The sequence below is a fragment of the Sturnira hondurensis genome, unplaced genomic scaffold (assembly GCF_014824575.4).
Source record: "Sturnira hondurensis isolate 20B ecotype Veracruz unplaced genomic scaffold, ASM1482457v3 Scaffold0019216, whole genome shotgun sequence".
Lineage (NCBI taxonomy): Eukaryota > Metazoa > Chordata > Mammalia > Chiroptera > Phyllostomidae > Sturnira > Sturnira hondurensis.
In genome coordinates, this window is record NW_028091847.1 from 1749329 (window position 1) to 1769523 (window position 20195).

General features: G+C 54.3%; 1 long non-coding RNA gene across 1 annotated transcript; it reads right to left on the bottom strand.

Moving 5' to 3' along the window:
- Window positions 1-470: 470 nt before the first annotated feature.
- On the bottom strand, window positions 471-3199 carry LOC118974217 (uncharacterized). Its single transcript, XR_005063809.1, has 3 exons — window positions 3002-3199; window positions 1871-2141; window positions 471-1725 (listed from the first exon to the last, which is right to left on the bottom strand). It is a non-coding gene; the product is annotated as an uncharacterized LOC118974217 (long non-coding RNA).
- Window positions 3200-20195: the final 16996 nt, after the last annotated feature.

Genomic DNA, 20195 nt, shown 5'->3' on the forward strand with positions numbered 1-20195 from the left:
TCTCTGCTTCTCATTCTTGAACTCTTTTTCAGGTCTTCACAATGTTTTCTTTAGCTGATGGGCCTTGGCTGAGCTGTGGAGATCCCAGGAAATAGAAATGAAAACAAAAGCGAAAAACTGTTTTGCTCACTCGATTGGCAAATAAATGTATATGTTATATGATACCTAGTGGCAAAGATGTGAAAGAATGGACACACTCATACTTTGACGGAGGGAGTGTAAATTGATATAACCTCTTTGTAGGAAAGTTTAGCTCTATCTATAAGAATTTAAAATAAGCCCTGGCCAGTTGGTTAGAACATCATCCAAATACTCCCAGATTGTAGGTTAAACCTCCTACAATTGGTTAAAACATCATCCCAGTTGGTTAGAACATCATCCCAATACTCCCAGATTGTAGGTTAAACCTCCAGTCAGGGCACATACAAGAAGCAACTGACGAATACATAAATAAGGGGAACAAGCTAGGACTCTACCCTATAGAAATACCTTTATCTGAACAAACATACTCTTACAAAGATGGATGCATAGTATAGCACTTCTTGTGACTGCAAAACTTCGGAGACAATATAACGTCCAGTGGTAGGGAAACAGACTAATAGCTGCAATATCTATACAAAGGAGTACTACACAACTTTAAAAAATTTAATATATATATGCATATATGTGTGTCTAGAAATAGTAAGACAAAAATGGCATGCTGTAGAACAACATACATGGTTTGATGTCATTCTGAAAAAAGCCCACCTTTTCTCCCTCCTCTCAGCTGAATGGGCGCTTCCTGCTAAATTCAGGCTGGCTAAGGACAGGCTGCACTGGGTTGAAAGCCCAGCCCCTTCCTTCCAGCCAAATGGGTCAGTGCCCCAGGATGGCCACACCTGGGGAAGGAAGCACTCGCTGCTGAGGGCCGAGGGCCAGGACTCTTGCCCAGTGAAGCACAATGGAAGTGGCCTCCATTCTGAGGCAGACGGACCTGGGTTTAAATCACCCTTCATCTGTTACCAGCTGAGTGACCTTGAGCCAGGTTCCTCATCACTCTGAGCCTCCATTCCTCCATCTATAAAATGGAATTAATATCACCTGTGTGGTGATATTACATGAGACCATGAGACCATGTACAAACAATCTCAGTAAATGCCAGCTGTCTCCTGTTCCTCAAAGGCTTTTTCTACCTTGCCTTCGAATTCCCACAATGCAGCCTCAGCTGCATGCCAGCTCATCAGCTCCTCACCCCCACCCCCTCTGCTGTGATCCCCATGATGGGCTCTTCCCACACCCACTCTTATTCATTCAGTGGGGAGGCTTAGGCCTCCTCCAGCACTGCGTTGAGTTGTGTAAGGCCAATAAAGAGTGCCCTCTTCCATCAAAATATCCTCTCCCCCCACCCGCCCATGCCACCAAAGTGTCTCCTATTCCTCCCCACCTGTGTCCAACTCCCAGCCCCTCAGCCTTCTTCAGGATGTGACCCCACCGGTCACCTCCCCTCTCTCTCCTTGGCCATCTCCAAAGCATTCCTCCCCTCCACCCCAACCTTACCATTAAGCTCAGGTGAATCCCCCCCATAAAACACCACCTTCCCCACCCTATCTCCCATCTTCTTTTACCACCAAGCTGCCTCCTCCGGAGGCTTCTGCCATCAACCCAGGGACCTCTGTTCAGCCTCCTTCCCCTGCCCACCCCCCACTTTCACCTCTGGTCCACAGTGGGGACAGCGGGCCTCTGGCCCTGGAATGGAAACGAGCTCCTGGAATGGCCGACAACCTCCACCACCTCCACCACCTCCACCACCTCCACCACCTCCACCACCTCCACCACCTCCACCACCTCCACCACCTCCACCACCTCCACCACCTCCACTGCCCTGACACACCTGTTTGCACCTCCTGCAACCAGTCCCTAATCCATCTTCAGGGCTGACTTCCATCTCTTAGCGGACATAGTGACTGAGCTTAGGAAGAAACTTGACCCATGTTCTCTCTTTCTCTGAGGCGAAAACTGAAGCCCAGTAACGTCCTCACGTAACTTTCCCAAGGCCAGGCAAGGGGTGAGCCGCGGAGCTGGGTCGTCTGTTACCAGGGCATCCAGTGCTCCCGGAAGTTTCCGGCTCTGCAGAACGTCTTCCTTTCTACACTATAGCCTCTCTGGGCCGGGGGGGGGGGGGGGGGGGGGAAAAAAAAAAAAAAAANGGGGGGGGGGGGGGGGGGGGGGGGAAGAAAAGAAAGAAAAAGAGGAAAAGCCCAGCCAGGTGCATATTAGCATAAAAACGTCCCTAATTAGTCTCCGTTTACAGCTGGATGGGTCACACACCGCAGCCTGGGTCCGAGCCTCAGGCCGAAGCGCCCTCCAGCCCATCACCCCGTCCCCCTCCCCCGGCCGGGAATCTCCGAGCATCTGCCCCAGAGGGCCCCCGCCCCCCTCCCCGCGGGGCGCCCGGGCCCGGGAAGCCCACCTCTGGCCTCTCGCCGCCTGCTCGCGGGCGCACGCGGCGCGCACCTCCCGAGCGTGGGAGGCTTTGATTGACCTTGGCAAGAGGCATCAGAGCCCTCAAAAGCCTCGGCCCCTCGCGGCCGCCCGGCGCCGGGGCTCCAGTTTCTGCTGCCACCGTCTCGGTTTCTCACCTCGCCAGGGCCCGGGGGAGGGGTGCTGGGAGGAGCCCAGACCGACCCCCGGCAGCAGCACTAGGCTGCCGGAGGCGCAATCTGATGAGAATGTCTTCCTGCAAATTAAGCCTTCGCGGGACTCTCCATCCGGTACCGGCTGCAAGCCCGGGCGCGGGGAGCGGTCCCGGGGAGCGGCGACGGGGGCGGGCACAGCTGCAGCCGGGGCTCAGACCCCGCTATCCACATCCGCCCCCTCCCGCCTGCACTGAGGGTCTGCGGGCTCCGGCTCGCAGGTGGAGCCCACCCTGTGCTGCTTCCCCGGAGGGCCAGCTGGGCCTCGCCTCCACCCCGCTCGGAGGGCGGGAGGGGCCCGGCAGCCCCTTCCCCCCGCCACCGCTCACCTGCCGGGGGACGACCTGCTGGGGTCCAGTCCCACATCTGCCTGAGGTAGCTGGTACTTGGACAGCTGCCTCACCGGTCCCCCCAGGTGTGAATCAGGGGCCGCAGGACCCTTGCCGTTTGGTTCTCAGGAAGATTCACGATCGTGCCTGGGAAGCATCCGCCAGCAGTGCCCAGGGCACTGCGATTCGAGGGTTTTGCCCAGCGTCAACCCAAGGCTTCAGGAGCTCCCGGACCTCCTCCCACCCCCATTGTTAGCGAACGTTATCTACCTGCGTTTTTCTGTGGAAGACAGGGAGCGAGTTTTCGAGTGTATTTGTAAAAGGAAGAGGTAGAATTTTTGGAACTTGGTGCTAATCTGGAAAAACAATAGGCTCGAAGATACTCTCTAGGAAAACAAAAAGCAAAGACCCTCATGAAAGGACTTCATCTTCCACGGACAGGCCTGATAGGCAATAGCCATTATCATTCCCATCTTATAGATGAGGAACTGAGGCTCAAGACCCCCCTGGCATTGACAGAATTGTTTGTAAAAAGAGTTCCAAGTTGAACCCACTTCTCATTCCAAATCGGGTGCCCCCTTTTGCTCCTCTACACTACCTTTGGACATGACTTTTATGCTGTTTATAGTTTCTGCACTTACATTTTTTTTCTTAGTATTGGTGATTTTTTTTTTAAGATTCCAGCCTGTCTTACACTGTGTTGAAGGCAGAGAGAGGGGAAAGTGTGTTTCTGCACTTGCACCAGGGTTCAAAACAGGGGTGGGGTGTGGGGGGTGCGCAGAGTGGCAGGGAAGGTGAAATTCCAGGGCCCGTGATGTCAGGGCATCTAGGGAAACTCCTGGGGCTCCCCTCCGGCTCTAACCACTAGCAGTTGGTGCCTTAAATGCTGCTCTCCCACACTTCCCATGCTGGGGATTAGGGCAGTCAGCGAGCGCCCAGCCCCCGACCTGCCCGGTTCTGCCTGGGGACTGCTAGGTCTGCTTCCCACGGGGGTGTCTGCCTGGCAGCCGGGGCAGGACTCACCTCTGGGCGGACAGACAGAGAGTCGTTCAGAGGCTGACACAGGGAGGGAGACAAAGGTGGGGAGGAAGCTCTAGAATGAGAGGGAGAGACAGGAACGCGGAGCATGAACAAGGGAGCTATTCAGAGTGAGAGAGAGGGGAGGCCGCTGGGGAGAGGGAGAAAAGACAGGGAAAGAAGGGAGAAAAGAGAGACAGACGAACAGACAGGAAGGGGGAAGCGAGCAAGAAAGGGAAGAGGCAGAAAGAGCAGAGGGGGAAGAGAGCGGAGCGAGATAGACGGGCAGGAGGGACAAAGCAGAGGGTGCAAAGAAAAGGGAGGAAGGGGCGAGAGGGAGAGGCGCCCGAGGAGCAGGGGAGGGAAGGGGGCGAGTGGGGGCGGGGAGGCGGGAGCGGGGAGAGGGACGCGACCGGCAGGCCCGCGGGGCCGCGGGTGGGACCGCGCGCTAAGCCTTTTCTTTCTCTTTTCGGGGGTGGGCGGCGGATCTCCGCCGAGATAACCCGGCCAAGCCCCCTGCCCCGCGCCCCAGCGAGCGGCCGCAGCTGTACAAATACCGGGGGTGGGGAGCCGGGCTGCTGCCTAGGGGTCAGCGACACCGGAGAAGGCTTTGCTGTCATTAGCTAATTGAGCCCCAGATGTTAAGAAAAGGTTACGTCCTCCTCCGGAGAGTTTTTCTTTTTAAACACTTTACACAGATTCCCCGGCCAAAACGGCCGGGAGGCCGGGGCCTGGCCCCCACCGCCGCCCCCGCCCCGGCCCGCCCCCAGGGCCCGGGCCCCGGGGACCCCCGAAGCCGCCAGCCGCGCCACTGCCCCTGTAATCCTGGTGGCCTGCCCGGAGGCACGGCGGGCTGGAGCGGCGGGGACCACCGGCGGCGGAGCCAGCCCCCAGCCCGGGCCGCCGACTGGGAGGTCAGCCCGGAGGGAGGGCGGCGAGGAACGGGGGACCCCGGGGAGAGGGGCTCTCGGGCTCTTAATCCCCCTGAAGGTTGCAGATCAAAGACGCTCCTTCAGAGGCCGAGGCTGTGCGAGTGAGGGCGGGGGCGCGGGCTGGCTCGGGCCTCCGCTTTCCTCGGCTCTGCGGGTTGGGGCTCTCTGGCCTAGGACCCCAGGCTGCCCGCCCAGGGGAAGCGGGCTCCGACTCCGCTGCGGGGTGAGGCCCGCAGGCCCGCGGGAAAGTCGCCCAAGCGCCCCCACAGGGCCTTCATGGAACTGCCTCCTCCCTGGAAATCGAGGGAGATTGGGGGGTCCCTGCCACCCCGAGAGACCAAAACTAGAATACCAAGGCATTTGACATATATCCTTTCATTTAATCTTCACAGCAGTGCAATGGTTTAAGTTGTTATTATTATTAGTTCATAAATGAAGGAACAGACTTCCCCAAGGACAGCCACCGCTAGAAAGCGGGAGAGCTAGAATTGCACGGGGCTCAAGGTCATGTCCCGCCCTTTCCACCTCGCTGCTCTCCTCCAGCCCCTCTCCCCTCCCCTCTTCTCTCCCGGCCTCTTCCTCTGTCCTCCCAGGCTCCCTCAGCCCCACAGGAATGAGCCACACACCTGTGGTCCTGGCCAGTGGGTGGGGGTGGGGGGAAATGTGGTGCCAAGGGTGCGGCCAATGTGGCAACAGCTACGGGCTAAATGTGAGGGATGGGGCTGGGCAAGCATGTGCCTGGGTTGAATCTGAGCTGAAAGAATGTTCATGTCGCCCCTGCCCCAGAGGTGGGGCTCACTGCTAAGAATAGAACCAAGCAAGTCAGAGCTGGAAGGGGCCTTCTAGATGATCTGATCCAACCCTCTTGTTTGACAGATGCAGCTGAGCCCTGGAGAGATGATGGGTCCTACCCGAGATTGCACAGCTAGATGGTGGCGAGGGCTGGAGTGAGGACTCCGGTCTTCGCTGAGTGCCTCCTGGAAAAGCTCTCTCCCCATGATCTTGTTTAACCCTCACCAAACGCTTCAAGGTGATTAGCACCTCCGTTCTAGAGATGAGGAAACTGAGGCTTGGAGAAGCTAAGTGTGCCCAAGAGCTCATGGCTAGAAAGTGATAGAACTGGTTTGAGCCCAGATCTACTTTTTTTAAAGATTATTTATTTATTTATTTATTTATTTATTTTTAGACAGAGAGGAAGGGGGAGAGAGAGGGAGAGAAACATCATGTGTGGTTGCCTCTCACATGCCCCCCAATGAGGACCTGGCCTATGACCCAGGCGTGTGCCCTGACTGGGAACCAAACCCGCAACCCTTTGGTTCGCAGGCCAGCACTCAGTCCACTGAGCCATACCAGCCAGGGCTGAACCCAGATTTTCTTAATTTGCCACTCCACACCCCCAGAGTATTGGGGCTCAGGAGTAGAGATTGAGAGTGAGAGAAAGTGCCATGGATTCAACAGCTCTAGAGACACAAGGGGGAGGGACACAGGCTGGCAAAAGTCCCATCCTGCAACTTCAGGTAGTCTCCATGGCTTCTCTGAAGTGGTCCAAATACAGAGGTCCTTCCTGAATCCCCTTCTGAAAAAAGGCTCTGGAGATGGAAGGCAAGCCTTAATCCACGGGATCCCTTTGCACCCTACCTGGGGAGGCTGCAGTTCAGCTCCAGACTGTTAAAGAAGCCCTGCAGCTTAACTGCCCCTTCCCAGAGCTGCCCAGGGGGCACCGCCATGCTGTCCCACCCCAGTTGCATAGACAGGCTCCAGAAGCTTCCTCCTCACACCTCTCCTGCTCCCCAGGCTTCTAGTCCTGCCCTAAATCTTCTTAGCCTTCCACAGACTCCATTTCACTCATTCATTCATATATATACTCCTCAAAAATACTATGCATCAACACTGCACCAGGCACTGGGATACAGCAGAAAGTAGACTACCCTTTTAGAGGCTTTACATCAAGCAGGGAGGCAGAATTAACCAAATAGAGATGCAAATAAATTTACAATGACAAATTACTGTTATGAAGGGAAGTACCAAGGGCTTTGAGAAGTTATAACAGCAAGTTTATAAGTATGGCATGATTATTGAGACAACAGAGGCTAAAAATTATTATTACTAATAATTACCCAAGCAGGAGGAAGGAGGGCAACCTCTCATTTGCAATCACGCCCACACACCACCTGCAGTTCTAGAGTTGGGACTCCAGCCCTCCACCACCAGCGACTGCCAGGTCTGTCCCAGAGGGCCCAGCCATATGGATGGGAGGGAGCTGAGTAGGTGGTGGCCCCAGTGCAAACAGTGCCCTCCACTACCCAGCTCAGGATTGGAGGGGGGTGATCCAGCGGTGGAGAGGGGACTGAGAGAGAGGGTGTTCGTCCAGGTAGCAGGTCAGGGCTGAGGCTTTAGACTAGGAGTCCTGGGGGAAGGGCCGGGCAGGGTCTGGAGGAGAGGCAAGAGGTCTAGCCAATGAGGTCTGCCTTCTGATCAGATCCCACATTCATATTCACACCTATACACAAACACTCTCCCAGACTCTTTAGAGAAGGCCTGGACCAGCGTGTGAAAAGAATAGCAGGGCTGAATAGGCCCTGCCTTGAGGTCAGACAGCCTTGGGCTCACATGCCACTTCAGTCCCTTTCTGACTGTGTGGCCTCAGGCAGGGCTCTTGGTTTCCCTGAGCCTCCTGCCCCTCTCTGTTCTCTAAGAGAACAGAAGCTGTCCCCAGACATGGCTGTGAGAATTTAATGACCTCATGTATGAAAAGCACCAATATAGTACCCGACCCATAATTCATCATTCATAAATGCTGGCCATCACTTTGATTATATAACATGATAATAATATATAATCGTAATAAAAGAAACCTCATTTATGCCCTCTGGGCTCTCTGAGCCTCTCTGGGAGGTCACTTCCATGGTCAACCTCTTGTGAGGAGTGTTATTGGTCTGAAAATCATCTCAGCCATGCCAGAACCTCTTGAGATCAAGGCAGAACACACAGTAGGTACTCAGCATTGACTTGAGTAGTTGGGGAGAGTTCGGGAGACCAAAACTCTCACATGTGCTGTTGAGGTTTGCACAGCACCTCCTAGCTTTGAACCCCAGGCTCTCTCAGCTTGAGGCTGACTGTCCCACCATACTGGGTGGGGTCTGGCCCAGCTCCACACTCTTTAGAGGCCAGAGGGTAGGGTTGGAAAGGTCTGGCTAGTTGAGCCTTCCCAGCCAGCTGGGCAGTCACAGCCACAGCCACCAAGGCTGGTTCAGCCACCGAAGGGCACAGAGCACACCTGGAACCCATTAGGCCTGGCCAGGAGCTTGTTCCCTTTCGGTCTAAGTAGAGTGGAGGGTTTGTTTTGACTGCATTCAATTGTGCAGATTTTAAGGCCTGAAAATTGGAAGCCCCCAATGCCCTAATGAACAAACAGACCAAGAGACAGAGGGCTGAGGCAGTAGGTAGAGTCCAGTCTCGTGAGTGCAGTCTTGTTCTGATTCCTTGTCACCATCTCTGCTTAGCTGGGCCTCTAATCATGGTAATCACAGCCATGCTCCATGGAGCATGTGTTGTGGGCATGAAGCTTAACATGTGCCTTATCTCCCCTGTAACCCATGTAAGGTAGAAATCAGAGTCCCTCACTTCCAGATGAGGAGGGGCAGTGACTTGCTCAAGGTCAATGGGCTAGTAAGTAGCAGGCCTGGATTCCATACCAGGCTTGTCTGACACTTAGGCCAATGGAGGTCTTTCCAGGGACCACCAAGACTGCAGGGAGGTGGGGCCCTGGGTCAGCATCTTAGACTCGAGGTACACAGAGCTGCAGTTGCTCAGACCCTCACTCCAGCCAGGGGACAGGAATCTGAACCTCTGCACTTGGCTCCTTCTCGCAAGTTGCCAGCTCCTGACCTCAACTGCCCCAGGCAGTTGTACCCCCCAGGTCAGGGTCAGGTTGACCTTGGCGGAAGGGAGAGTCTGTGGGCCCTGGGCTGCTGCCAAGGCCTCATGAAATGAAAGGGAACCTTGTCCTGTCCCACACAAGGCCCATTCTCTGAGTACTCTCCAGCCAGCCTGGCCCCCATGGACCAAGACTTGATCCCTCTGCGCCAGCTATTCATAGATTCATGGAAGAGCATTGCCAGGGGCAGGACCCTTAGAATTCCCCAATCCCAGCCCATAATGTTTGCAGTTATGGAAACTGAGGCCCAGGGAAAGGAGGGAGTTCCTCAAGGCTACAGAGCGAGTTAATAGTAGAGCAAAGACTCAAACCCTGTCCCTTGATTTCCAGGCCTGAGCTTATTCCTTGGGATCCTGTGCCTCACCCTAAATAGGCAATCCTGCTTCCCCCCCACCACCCCTCATGGAGAGACATTCACCACTGCTCCCTGACCTCCCTTCGCTCCCACAGAGGGACCACCTATAAATGCTGGTTGGATTCTTCATATCTAACTTCTCAACCATCTCAGCTACCCAACCAAGCAGGGGCTGCCTTGTGAGGTAATGAGCACCCCATCCCCAGGAGTGGTCAAGCAGAGGCTGGATGCCCACTTGCCCTGGAGGTTGCAGAGGGGGAACCCTACTGTCTGAGAAATGGTCTCTCTAGACACTCCCAGCTGACCTGGCTGCACTCCTCACAGCTCTGGAGCAACCCAAGTGAAGATAAGCCTCATTAGAGCAGGGGGCCCCGGGGGCCAGAGGGCCACCGCACCATCCCCGCATCCCTGAGGGGCCAGCATCTGGTGGAGGAGACATGTTTATAAAGGTACCATCTGGGAATCTGTCAGCCAGACCTCTCCTCCTGGTTCCTCATGCTCCTTCCACCATGTGCTTCTGGTTCTCACAAGAGCCACTCAGCAGAGTCCAGGCCTTCCTAGGTCCCATATCTCCTTGCCCCTTGCATCTTGAGGCACAGACCCCAAAGAGTCCTGAAGAAAAGCAAGAAGACGTCTGAGGAAAGGGAAGCCCAGCTAGAGGTTTCAAGGGGGATCACCCACCACCTCCTATTTACCCCAAAATGTTCCCTTGATGTGGCCCAGCCCAGTGGGTCTGTTCAAACTCAAGAATAAGGACCTAGAGTGGCCTGGGCCAGTGCCATTCATCTCCCTAGCCACCTAATCTAGGGCTTTCCTGAGACCCAAAGAAAGAGTTGAGCCTGTGGGTTGGGAAGCGAGCTTGGGGTAGATGTATTGGTCAAAGCTATTTTCCTGGGAAATAATAATATAACATAATTGCAATGAAAACATTACTGTTTAGGAAATAAACACAGTGCTGTCCTTCATTCAACATTCTCTTGGAGGCGCAGAATATACCTCAAATGTTGCCCCCTTTTGCTGTTCAAAGTATTTTGATATATCAGAATGGGGGTCTTGTTGAAATGAAGCCAGGTGGGCCCCTGGTCTAGCAGGTACTGGAGGACAGCACAGAACGGTTCTGAGGGCCCTGTGGGTCCCCACAGGAGTCTGGATGTGAGGGGCAGGAGTGAGGGGCAGGAACACAGTGAGCAGTGCCTAGAGTAGGGAGAGCTGGGAAAAGGCAATGTTGGACCTCTAGGCAGGGAGAGGCCAGTGGCTGGCAAGAGTAGGAGATAAGTGGTGAGGACAGTGACAGCTGGCTGCACTGCACTGGCTGCATCCTCCTTCCACAGCCCAGACCTCTGGTGATGGCCTACAAGGCACCTGCCCAAACTCTGCGGAGCGGGACAATGGTCAAGTGGGGCAACAGTGCAGGAAGACACCAGCCATAGTGGGAGGGGTGAGCGGGAGCAGGAGAAGCACAGATATCTCCAGATATCTCCTTGCGAATACTGAGAGGGTGGGTTTTAAGGGTTTCTGTGTTGCTGGTGTGAGAGCTGGAGCTACTTGATTGTTACCAATTAAAGAAAAGAAGTGACCCTTGGAAGACCGAGAGACTTACAAACACCCAAGAGGTAGACATGAAGTAATGATGATCTCTGACTGATATTCTGCCACACCGGGCCCTTTACATGCCTTGCCCCACACACACATACATTGTCTCACTCACTAGCATGGCCTCACAGCAATGCCAGGGAGGCATTATTATGCCCATTGGACAAATGTAGAAACTAAGGCTCTGGGAGGTTATGTGGGCCACCCAAGGCCACAGTGGTCAAACAGCCCAGGCTCTTACCTGTTGTCCTGCAAGCCAGAGCAGTATTGTCTCCTGTGCGGAGCACTAAGAGCTATGGCTGAGAGTCAGGAGACGCCGGGGTGGGGCCAGACCCATGCCACACCCTCATTTGTCTGGGGAGACAGAGGTGAAACTACTCAAGTGAAGCCCACGGTTCCTCAAGAGCTGGACCAGGCCAGATGTCCAGGCAGTGGAAGGGCTCTGACTCGTTGACCAGAGAGGCCCTCCCGACCCTGGCCATCCATCTGTCACACCTGCGCTGGTTCAGCTTCTGCAGTTGTGAAGTTTTCTCAGACCCTCCCCCGCTACACACACACACCTGTTGTTTGGGGGGGCCTGAGGCAGGTCCCTGTGAGCAGGATGCTGCTCCTCAAATCATCCTTTCCTTCCCCAAAGCCCATTGGATGATCTGCATACCCTCCCTGCTCCCAGCCCCCAAGGGACACTGGGTCTCTGGTTTTTGTCAGGCCTGAGAGCTGGTGGGATTGATTTATGAGAGGAGCCCCTACCCCCCTCACCCTGAGCCCTTGGTCCTCCTCCCCCTTCTCCTCCTCCTCCTCTTCCTCTTCCAACTCCTCCTCCCCTGCCTCACTGCCTGCTCAGTTTTCCACAGAGTCAGGATTTCCCCGGGGCTGGGGGCTCCAAGCCAAGAACAACACAAGACCGGTTCCCCCACCTCCCCTGCCCCTCCCGTCCCCCTCCAGCTCACTCCCCCACCACAGTGGTCCCCTCAGTTGAGAGGAGGGGTTGAGAGGAGATATCCAGGCCCAGTCTGATCCCCAAGGAGGGGCAAGAAGCTGACGCCAACGCATCAGGAGCCATGGCTGCCCCACTTCGTTCCCTTAGAAGTGACTTTCTTCTGGGGTTCCCACTGGGGAGTGCACAGAGGAAGACTTTGGAAGTCTGCACTGGGGTTGGGGGAGGGCCGGGAGAATGCCAAGGCCTCACTGAGGTGGGGTGGGGTGTGTCAAGAGTGGTAACTGAAACCCACACTCCGAGGGGCAGGCAGGTCAGTGAAGACCCGGGAATCAAAACCTGGGGCAAAGCAGAGAGGATTTGGGGGTTCTAATGGCTCTAGGAGGGAAAAGGGCAGAGGGGCCCCTGAGCCAGTCACCCTGGAGATGCGTGGGGAGTGAGGTCTTTGGATGGGTAACGGGCCCAGGGAGGAGGGGTAGGCAAGGGGATTCTAGTCAGTCTCTGGTCCCTCTCCAAAGAGCGGAATTTGAGTCACAAGGGGAGGACAGTGGCAGAATCCTGAATGATTCCAGCCGTGTGGAGGGAGTGCCAGCCAGCCAGACTGCAGGGCCAGCATCTGAGTAGGAAAGGTCAGGGTGAAAGCAGAGGGTGGGGGGGGGAGGGGAGGGGCAGGGGTGGCCTTGTGGCTAGTGTCTGAGTTATGCCTCTGCCTGGCCCTGACACTTGGTTTTGGCCCTTTAAGAGACATGAGGCATGGGGGGTGGGGTGGTCAAGGAACCCTGTTTCCTCTCTGAGAAGGGGCCAGGACACCCAGACCACAACAGGCAGACAGACAGACAGAGCTTCTCCCTAGAGCCCCGCCTGTGGCTGGCCAGCCAGCTGGAGGGAAGCTGGGGCTGGACAGGAGCCTGCTGCCCTGTGCCTTGCTGCTCCCTCCCTCAGCCTGTCCCCCAGCCACCTCCCCCACCCCCAGTCGGACCAGGCCTGCATCCCTCCCCAGCAGTGTGAACCCAGTGACCCCTCCAAGGTCGCCTCTTTCACACAGCAGCTCCTTTGATGAGTCTCTGAAGGCCTCGGTTTTCCTCAGCTGCAGGCCCCTGCCTGACCCCGTGTGAACCCCCACAGCCTACCCCTCCTCTCTGTTGGACCCATGACAGGGAAGGGGAAGCACTCCCCAGGCTGCCCTGGGCAGCCCTGCTCTGGGAGAGGCCCCCAGATACCTCCCCCGTCAGAACAAGACATGAGAATCCATTTTTTAAGTCACACCTCCCCACCTAGCCCTAGCTGAGTTCATTCTTTGCCCCTGGCCTAAGTGTAGGGCCGGGGACTTAGAAGAGAAAGAGAAATTTTGAATGATTTCTTGGTGCGTCCTAGGGACTCCTCCCCTTCAGAGGTAGAGCGGAATAGGGACAGGGACAGGGCCGCAGCTGGGCAGTTCTAAAGAGTGTCAGTGATAGACCAGACCATTTCCTCCAGGACAGGCCAGATGGGCGGCTCCTGCACCTGGCTCCTCCCTCTGACATCATGGCAGACACCTTGCCGGGAGAGCAGGGGCAGCTGCCCACTTCTACCCAGTGCAGCTCAGGCCTGGGCTCCTCTTGGGATCACGAGTCGGAGTCCTGCCAACCCCTCCCCCATCAGCCGGGGCCCAACCTCCTCCACTCCCCTTGTAACCCCCCTCCCCCCAGGCCAAATCTGGCCAATTTGTTCTGAGACAGGGTTCTGGTTTCATAGCCTCATTTGAATGATTTCCAACCAGAATTCTTGCCTCCTCCTTTGCAAAGCTCTGCCCTCCCCTCCCCCAGCCTCCCTTTTGCCTAAGCTGCTGCCTCAGCTAAGGCTGGTGTGAAAGGAGAAGGGATGGACCCCTGCTCACACTGGAAATGACCATGGCTATCTGGCCTCTCTCTCTGGGCACTCCTGGCATCCACACAGCTTGCAACCCCAAAAGGGAGGCCCTGAAGGCTGGCCTCTCAGAAGTCTGTCTCAGGCCTGAGAATGTGGAAGCCTGGGCCTGCTGGCCCAGTGGGGCCTCAGTCACCCCACCTGTGCCAGGAGCAGATGGTGTCCTAGAGCTGAGCCCAGAGCCCAGCCCTGCCCCCCGGAGAGTGTGGCTGCCAAATCAGAGCAACTCCCCGTCCCACTAGTCGTGATCGCCTGCCCCTCCCAACACACTATGCAGCCCCCAGAGCAGGTATAGCTGTGTTTCAGACATCATAGCAAGGGCACCCAGCAGAAACTGTCCCCTATGCATAGCCAGACTTGCGGGAAAAATTACTGGCAGCCCCTCAAAAAATCAGGCAGGGATGAGACCCCCATCTCTTTCTGGAGACCGTGCTCTGACCCTGAGTCAGACCCCCATGGGGTCGGAGGTCTCTTTCTCCAGGTCCTATGCTGAGAAGATAGGCAGAAAAAATGTCTCCATTTGTTAACATAACAAAAGTAGGAGGCACAAAGATGCTTAGTGAACTGTCTGAAATGACACAGTAGAACTTCAGCACCAGTCACTTGTCTCGAAGGATGATGTGTCCACACCCCACACTGCGGAGCAGGGACATGCTGGAGGGCACTCCGCAGCCCAGGAGGCCGGACCCTCCTCCCTCCTCCCTCCCTCCTCAGGGCTGCTGAGCAGCCATCTGCAAACCCCTCCCCTGGGAGGCGATACTGGAGCCAGGTCCAACAATCTGCTCCGCAGTTCAGGTGTGTCATTTCCTGAGCCCTGGGGTGGGGGCTGGGGTTGGGTATGGCTCTGTTGGAACCAGTTCAGCATCTTCATTTTGCACACCCAGAGCTGGGCTCGAGGTGCGGAACTGCATGAGGAGCCAGGAGCCCTGGTGTTGAGTCAAACAGAACAGCACCCCACGCCTCCCCATGCCACTGGAGCCTCTCATTTCCTCTCCCAGACCTATTTGGGCCCTTGTCCTCAAGGGTCCCTCTCTGGTCAAGTGTTGGGAACCCTGGTTCAAATATAAGCTCTGACTTTTTCCAGGTATGTGACCCTGAGTAGGTTACTTCCATGTACCTCAGTTTCCTTGTCTGTAAAATGGGGTAATAGCATCTTCCTCACAACCAAATAGGGTTGCTATGGGGATGAAACTCTGTAAAACGTCTAGTCCAAGACAAAGTCACTCCCTTCCTGTCCCTTCATATATCCTGTGTTCCAATCCAAGAGAAGCTCAGTAGAAGGAGAGTTAAAAGTCCAGTGGTTACACATTATAGATGCCCATGAAACCTAAGGCAAGAAGACCCTCTGCCTCTGTTCTTCCATCTGGAAAGATATAAACATGGGGGAGATAGAATGAGACCAGAAAGGTGAAACAAAGTAATGGAAAAGGAAAAGGTCGAAATCCCAGTTTCTGGCCTCCTTTAACCGGCACGTTCTGTACTGAAGTGCGGCTGTGGGAGAAGGCCCGTTCCTGGGCAGGGGAACCCTCTCCCCCTCTTCGCTCCTGGGGCCATTCTAGAGGGAGGGTCTCCATGACTCCTCTCCCATGATGAACAGCTTTGATGTTTGTTGTTGTTGTTGTTGTTGTTGTTGAACACAGCTCTGGACACCCGGCCTGCAGGCGCCTAGCCCAGAGAGCGAGAGTCGGGGGCTGCAGGGAGGGTCTGGGCTCCCGGGGGGCTCCGTGGCTACCTCCCGCTCCCACCTGCACCCTGATGCCACTTCTGCTCTTGCCTTGAAAAGAGCTGTCAGGGGCAGGAAGCAGAAGGCTTCTCGGGGAGGACTCCTGAGGCTGTGCTGGTACATTCCCAGGCCAAGGGGGCCCTAGACCTGTTATGCCACTGCTCCCCCAAACCCACACTTCTTCCTAGACAGACACAGAGCACAGATTGCTTAGTTTACCTTCCTGTAGGGAAAAAAAAGAAATGAAATATACACACTTTTTTACTTCTTGAAACTGTTTGTGAAAGGATTTTTATGTGCCCCACACTTTCTTTGCATCCTCTTGTTTCATTCTCTCAATAGCCATGAGAGGTTGGTGTCATGAGTTGATTTTTTTAAGTTTTTTAAAAAATTATTTATTTATTTTGAGAGGGGAAGGGAAGGCGAGAGGGAGAGAAACATCAATGTGTGGTTGCCTCTCGCGCGCCTCCTGCTGGGAACTGGCCTGCAACCCAGGCATGTGCTCTGACTGGGAATCGAACTGCGATCCTTTGGTTCGCAGGCCCGCACTCAATCTACTGAGCTACACCAGCCAGGGCTCATAGGTTCATTTGATAGATAAGGAAACTCGGAAAGGCTAAGTGAGTTGTTCAAGGCCACAAAGGCCCCATGCATCAGAGCTCAGGGCTTGCAACTGGATGCCTTCAGAGGTAGAGCCTGCCTTTTAACTCGGAAAGGCCTCATTCCATCTGTTTGGTCTGACTGCTGCTTCCTAAAAGCCCTTCTCTGCCTGAGAAGTGATACGGTTGTTCTCCCAGACCCACAGAATACCCCTCACACCAGACACTGTGCCCCTAACACTTTTGGGGATGCCTATTTGTTTCCTGCTATAATCACAGCCCTCGGACCCTGGTGTCTGCTTGGGTGCTGGGGTTCCAGGGTTAAGCCTGTTGAAGGCACCATGACAGGCACAGAGGGAGGAGGGCCCACAATAGCCCCTTGCCTTCATCCTAGGCTGGCTAATTGGAGGGTGTTTTCCCTGGATATCAAGGCAGGAAGAAGAGCAGGAATCAGGACGCCTGGAATCAATTCCAGGATGTCTCTATACTTGGGGGTGAGGGTAAGTGGGTGAGGACCAAGCTTTGGTGCCTAGCTGTGATTTGGGGAAGAGTCAAGGGGCAGGACAGGACAGATTTCATAGACCATTGTGGAGGATATGGCCAAAAGAAGGCATAGGTATATCTAGGGAAAAGGGTAGAGACCATAATTTGTGCGTGTTCTTACTCTCTTTTACAGCTCTAAATATAGAAATTCACCCCTCTTTATCCATCCAACCTTCTAAACATTCACTCATTCATCCAACCATTCATTCACCCAGTCATCCAGCCACCCTAATCATCTAATTGTCCATTCATTTATTCATACATCCTGCTGTTCATTCATCTTTTCATCCGCCCACCCACCCAGTTGTCTGCTCATCCATCCATTCATCTGTTAACTTATTTACCTTCCATCCTCTATCCATCCTTCTATCCACTCATCCATTCACCTATTCTTCCATCTATTCATATATTCATCCATCCCTCCGCCCATCCATCCATACGTCCTTCCATTTATCCATCCATGCATTCTCTCATTCAAACACCTACTTGTCTATTCTTCATTCATTCTACCACTTACACGCCCACCTATCCATCCACATAACCATTCACCTACTCACCATCCATTCATTCACTATTCTTCGTTCATGCACACATTCACCTGTCCATCTATCCCTCTATCCACCTATTGACCTTTTCATCTACCCATTCATTCATTCGCCCATCCATTCATCTACTTGCACATACGTATATGCATTACATACACACATGCTTCACTCCACCCATCAATATATTCATGTGTCAACTCACGTTTATATAATTAAATAATCTAATAAAGTTCTTAGCCCAGTGCCTGCAATAGTAAACAGTGAATAACGGTAATCATAGTTGCTGTTCTTATTCTTTTATTTGAGAAGCAGAATAGTGTGGGTGTAACAGCTCCGGAGTTAGACTACCTGGATTCAAATCTGGGCTCTGCACATACTAGTTCTGTGACCTTGGACAACTTACTTAACTTCTTTTAGTCAAGCTTCCCCATCTGTAAAGTGCACACAGTAAGAGTACATTTCCATTGAGAATCAGAAATGTACACTTGTCCTGAAAATTCAATGAATTACTAAGTGTAAAACACTTAGAATGGTGCCTGGCACACAGTGAGCCCTCAACACATCATTATTATTATTATCCATTTATTCTATAGGCACTACTGAGCCCCTGTCTTGTGCCAGACCCTGGCACGTCTCCTAGGAAATACGTGTTATGAGGGTACGGTGCCTCCTTTAAGCAGCTGAGAAGACACACAGGAACATTTACGACGCAGTGTGGTGAGAACTCTCAGAGGAGTGTGAAGGCTGCCCTTAGGAGCAGTGAGGGTGCATCCCCCACATACCGACCTGCTCTCCACGCCTCTCCTGGGCAATCCTGCCCCCCCCCCCCCCGAACTGCGTCCCTGGCCTCCGTGCTGTGCCTGATGCTCGGGCTCAGACCTCACTCCTGAGCTCCAGATCCATGTATTCAATGGCTCTATGGGCATCTCCCTCGAGGCTTCAAACCGAACCCACTGCTCTCCACTCGTATCATTCTTCCTCCTGTAGTTTCTGAATCCATAAAAGGTGCCCAAGTACACCCAGTTGCCCAGTCCTCCCTATTACCCAGGCTCACACATTTACTGTCTCCCCTCCCACATATAATCAGTCTCTATGCACGTTGTCGTTTACCTCTGCAAGGTAAGATCCCCCCTACCTGCCTCCTCCTTGTCACCTCTACAGCACCTCCTCCTCACTCCATTTACACCCAGGACCTCGTTCCTCTCTGCCTACACTGTGGCCTTCTCCCTTTCCTTCCTGGCACCATCCTCTGTGTCTTCCAATCCATGTCTTCTAAGATGTCACTCTTCTCTTCAAAATCCACCAGTGACACCTAAAATATTCATTCCTTTGTCACCCTATTACTTAGCTTTCTCCTCCACTGAACTGTAGGCTTCTCAAGGGCGGGGGACTCACTTATCTCCATTGCCTGAGGCTCAGTGCCTGGAAAAGGGTGTAGCTGAGGCTGGAGTAGTGTAGAAAAAAAGGCTGTACCGGCTGCCGTGGGACAATTTTATCGGAAGTCAGCAAAACAAGAAAAGAATTGCTCAGAGACATCAGGATAAGAATGTCTGGGAGTAGGCACAGTCCAGGTTGGGCAGGAAGAGCACACCCCAGAAGACCCCCAGGAGGGAAAGAAAAAGGGATTGGGGACCAGAGATCTCAAAACCAGGCAGCCCGAAGGAAGTGGCAGGGAGCCTGGAGTATCAGACTCCCAAAGGAGATAGCTAAATGATAACCAGGGTCACAGGGCTGCCCTCCATGCTGCTGGAAGCCAACTGGGAACAAAGGGGGAGGTCGTTAGTGGTAAGAGGTCAACGTCTGGGTGTAAAAGCCAAGCTGGAGCCTAGAAGAATAGGGTTGGCCAGGTACCAAGTTCCAGAAAAAGTCTGACTGTGAACCTTAGACTCAAAAAGGATGACTGAGATCAGGATGGGAAGAAGGTAGTCTACGGGAAGATTTCAATAAGGGGGTGGCTTCAAAAGAAGTGGAGAGGATGAAGGGAGAACAATGCCTGGGAGTGGTGCTGGGGTGGCCCCGGGGAAGGAGCGGCAGGGTGTGTGGGAGTCAGTGGTGTCTGCAGAAAGCTAGCTCCTGTACCGTAGGCCCCCCTCCACATTCCTTCAGACACACCCTTTCCTGGTCCCCTAGGGCAAGCGCCACCTCCCTCACCTACTCTAAGTTCAGTGCCCAGAGAGGGAGACTTGTCTCCTGCCTCTCTCCTTCTCCCTGTCAGTTCAGTACGAAGTAGGGAAGTGGGTCTTCCCCAGGCCCCCAACAGTCAGGGTCAGGGCAGCCACCTCTGGGCTGATGTCACAGCAGGCCTCCAGCCAGATCCTGAGTCTGTTTTCATTCCTGCTCTGTGAGATGGGAATAATTAATGAGAAACAGAGAGGGGCAGGGAGGGAAGGCGGAGGGACAGGGCTGCTTGCCTGTCAGACCTGTGCCCCCACCCCCAAGCTGGAACCCTCTATCATTCCTGGACTGTACTGACAAGTGCCTTCAGCTCCTGGGACCCCACCCTGGCCCCTCCCCCCACTCTCACTCTCCTCTTTCTCCCGCCCTTTCTCTGAGAACAGAAAGCCCAGGAAGCCCCTGCTCCTGTGTGCAGGGCCCTTCCTGGAGGGGAGAGCATCACTCTTAAGTGGCCCAGGAAGGGCCTGTGTGCACCATCCACGTGCAGCATTCCTAGACAGTCCCAAGCCCTCTTCCAAGGCATTCTGATCTGGTGGGAAGAAAATGGAAGCATGACGGGAGTAGGCCAGATTGGGATTTTGCTTTGCCATCGACTGAGTGGCTCTGTGATCCCAGGCAAGCCATGTATCTCTCCAAGCTCTTCTGTGGAAATGGGGATAGAGAGAATCATTTTCTCAGAGGTGGTTGTGGGCAAATGTGCCTTGCTGCAGGGTAGAGGGCTACAGAAACAGCAACCTCCAGGGAGCCCAAAGAACACTGTGGAGGTGTAGAACTGCAGGGGCCAGGTGCCCAAGGCTGGCCCTCTGGGCTCTGGAAAGTGCATGGCCCCACCTGGGATTGAATTATGGGAAAATAGAAGGCTTGGTCAATGTCATATATCCATGGCCCTGTTCCTTCCTCATCACCTGAGTTCGAATGAGGAAGGAACAAGGT